The sequence below is a fragment of the Oenanthe melanoleuca genome, unplaced genomic scaffold, assembly GCF_029582105.1.
Source record: "Oenanthe melanoleuca isolate GR-GAL-2019-014 unplaced genomic scaffold, OMel1.0 S013, whole genome shotgun sequence".
Taxonomy (NCBI): Eukaryota; Metazoa; Chordata; class Aves; order Passeriformes; family Muscicapidae; genus Oenanthe; species Oenanthe melanoleuca.
The window spans coordinates 49,366-52,998 of NW_026612662.1; the positions used below are offsets into that span (position 1 = coordinate 49,366).

The 3,633-nt window shown below is 64.0% G+C and overlaps 1 long non-coding RNA gene across 1 annotated transcript; it reads right to left on the bottom strand.

Moving 5' to 3' along the window:
- LOC130266314 (uncharacterized) lies at nucleotides 1–2,747 on the bottom strand. The gene is made up of 4 exons (XR_008842820.1): nucleotides 2,652–2,747; nucleotides 1,856–1,988; nucleotides 817–952; nucleotides 1–216 (listed from the first exon to the last, which is right to left on the bottom strand). It is a non-coding gene; the product is annotated as an uncharacterized LOC130266314 (long non-coding RNA).
- Between the last annotated feature and the right edge of the window lie 886 nt (nucleotides 2,748–3,633).

Genomic DNA, 3,633 nt, shown 5'->3' on the forward strand with positions numbered 1-3,633 from the left:
AATGACATCAGGGAACAGCTGTAGAGTTAAAGGCAGAAAGAAAAGACTTACCAGCAAAGGGCAGGAAAGGGGAAAGGTTTCAGAAAAGATTTCTGTGGTCTAATTAATGATCATTTCTGATTCTCCTGTGAGAAGAACACAAACTCACAGCCAGTCAGGCCTCACAGTCCCCTGTAGTGAGAGCTCAGCACACATCCACAGAGGCAAGTCCAGCACCTGAAAGAAAAAAAAAAAAAAAAACAGAAGAAAAGGTGACAGGGCAGCACAAAGATTGTTCTCTGTGCAGCGCCCAGACTCGGGGCCCACTGTCAGCTTTCTAGTTCCCGTGAATTATCCCACAGCCCCCAATTCCCTGCTCAGTTCCTGCTGCCATACCCTCACAGTGCCTCACGGAGGGTGGATATTCCCGTGCAGAGCTGCCCCTTGAACGCCAGCTGTGCCAGGAACGGGCAGAGCGTCCAAGGAAGCTCAGCAGCATCGGGACAGGGACAGGCATCTGTTCCAAAGAATTGGCTATTTAAAGCCCTCATCCCCCAGCCCCACCCATGTCCCTGGGGGGCAGCTGACAGAGCTGCCCGGAGTCCAGCTGATTTAGCCCCCCTGAGCCGGGGCTCCAGGTGATATTTTCAAGCAGGAGAAGGCAGGGCCAGGGGCACTCCCGTCCCGTGCCAAGGCAGCTCCCCGTGCCCACGGGAGGACATCTCTCCCTGCAGCAGCTCAGCTCCTTTCAGGGCCTCAGCAGTGGCCTCTGCAAGTTCTTTTCCCTCAGCAAAGGGTGCACATCCCTGCCTCCAGCACACCTCCAGTGGGACCCACCTGGGAAAGCTTTCCATCCCTTCTGCACTTCCAGCTGGCTCCCTGGAAACTCCCACCTTCGTCCAAACAAAACTTCATCCCACCTGAACCTTTGATTTGAAGGCATCTCTGCAGGCTGTCGGTTGGCATTTAATAGCTGTGAGGCAAGATTGCCTTGGCTTTAGTGCTGCTGCTGCTGCTGAACGAGGCCTCAGGCAGGAAGGGAAGGGAAGGAATTGGGGTGGACAGGACATACCTGGCAGCTGCCTGGGAGCTCTGGGAGGCTGGAACCAGGAATTGCTGTCTGAGCCCCTCTGCACGCAGCCAGTGCCACCATCACCAGGACACGCCAGCTGCTCCTTGGGCTGCTTTTGGGCTGTCAGTGGCCTGTATCCAGGCTGAAGCGTCTCCAGGAGCCTGCTCAGAGCAGCCCCTGGCCCGGGAGCCACGGGCAGCCCTTGAGCCGTGTCCGTGCCAGCGCCGGCCGGGCACCCAGCGCCCATCCCGGGCCGTGCGCTCGGCACGGGCAGGACGCTGCAGGCACAGCCCCTGCCCCGAGGGCCCATGGACAAGAGGTGCTGGATGCCTTTCGGGGACTCCTGGCCTCCTCCTGCCCCCCGTTCCCCGCAGCTGGGACACACAGAAACAACAAGGAGCATTGCTGGCAGTGAGTGGGAGGCACTGAGGCCTCTGTGCAGCTCTGGGCCACAAAACCAGCCCCAGCTTCAGCAGCTGCTTCATTTGGGCTCACCTGCAGGAAATGCCACCTGCCACTCTCCAGAGGAACTCAGGTCACGCAGCAAGGGAAGCCTCAGAACCTGTCCTGCTCACTTCTCCCTACAAAGAGACATGGCAAGAGCAAATGTACAGCTGCCGGGTAAATCCTGGAAAGGGCAGGAAAATCAGGGGATGGGAAGATGCGGTGCTGTCATGCCAGCTGCCAGCCAGTTCTACCCTACAGCCGTGGCAGGGGCTGGTGTGTAAAGCAGCTTTAGCAGAATAGAACGAGCTGCAGTTTCCTTGCTGGAGCCAAGGATTCCCATCCTTGGGAGTTTCATACCTGAGATGCAGAGGGCTCAGTCAGTCGGAGCACAGCCCAGGTAGTACCAAGGTTGTGAGTTCAATTCTCCCACGGGCCGTGTCCTCGAGAGTCGGATTTCAGGAACCCTCTCAATCCCAGTATATCCTGTGACCTGGAAGCAAAGAGGAAAAGCCGCAGCCGAATTTTAATAAAAGAGGTTTTGCCATTGCAGAGCTTTTTGGAGTTTGCAAAGCAAGGGAGAGGGGGAGCATGCCAGCCGGCAGGTGATGGAGAAGCAGCCCGAGCAGAACCGTGCCCGGCCCCGCCGAGCGGCTCGTCCCGCGCCCCAGCCCCGCTCGTTCCGCAGGGGTGCGCGGGCAGCAGCCCCGGGGCTGTGCGCGCACGGGAACGGGGAGCCGGGCGCTGCTCCGCGCTCAGGGCTACGGGGCCTCTGCGGGACGGGGGCACCGGGAGCGGCGGGATTTGGGGCTCCCAGGGCTGGCACGGCGCTCCCCGCGCCCCGGCCGGCTCCAGCCGCGATGCAGCGTCTGCACGGGGAGATCCCGCCGCCGTTCTTCCGGGCGCGGTTACCGGCAGAGCCCCGGCTCCCCGCGCCCACAGCGGGACCGTGTCCAGAGTGCCGCGGCCGCCGGAACGGAATGGGAGCGGCAGCGCCGGGCTCAGCCCCAGCGCCCGTCCGGGGCGGCTGCTGCTGCTGCCTGCGGCGATCCCGATCCCGGCCCCGCTACCCGCACCCTGCCTGCCCGGCGAGAGGCGGCACCGCCTGGAACCCCCAGCCAATACCGCCAAAACCTAGACCCGACCCTGGTCCTACCTGAGCGCCCCAGGATTCGCGCAGAACCGGGAGCTGTCCCTGGCACAGCGCTCCGACGAGGATCCCGCCGCATCCCAGCACGAGTGTTCCCGAATGGAACGGGCCGGCAGCGGATCGGCCGCATAGAAATAGGCCCCGGCCCGCGCAGCCGCACTGGGGCCCCGCGCACCTGAGTCGGGCCCGGCCCCGCCCCTCAATCCCCGCCCGCTCCCTCCCCGGCGCCTCGTCCTGCCCGGGCTGGGGCGGGGCCATCGCTCGCGGCCCGCCCCCTCTCCCGGGGCCGAAGCGGGGCTGTTCCCTGTTCCGGGTCCCCTCGGAGCCCGCACTGCCCAGCATTCCTCACCGGGGCTGGGGGTTCCAGCACAGCCCCCAGGGCATCCCGCTGCTTCCTCAAGCCCCCTTCAGCGGGATCAGTTTTTGGAGAGAGATACCCAAACCCAGCAGAGCTGGCTTTAACGGATCCGGGGGAATATCCCCTCTCCCCATCTCACCCAATTGCCGCTGCCAAAAGCCAGCCTGAGGATCAGCTCCCTGTCCCCTCAATCTCTGCAAGGAATCGGATTTCTCAATCCGGCAGGGCAGCAATGCTGTTCTCCTCGCCGGAGATCCGGATTGCAGCGGCGTCCCCGCCGGCGCTGCCCGGATGGAGCGGGGAGCGGGGGGTGTGTGTGAATAGAGGGGAGGGTGACGCCGAGTTCGGGCTGCGAGAGCGGCCGCGGCTGCGAGCGTGGGAAGGGCGGCAGTGCTGCCGCCTTGTGGGCAGAGCGCGGTACTGCAGCCACCCCCGAGCCGGCGCTCCGGCAGTGCTCGGCAGCGGCTGCAGTACCGCGCTGTGCCCACAAGGCGGCGTTAGAGGCGGGTGCGCAGCCAGGGCTGGGGCGCGGGGCTGGGGCGGGGCTGGGGGAGCGTCCCAGGGGGACGGACACGGGAGGGACAGGATCAGCACTGGGGATGGCCTCAGGGTCCCTCGGGAAGGACGGGT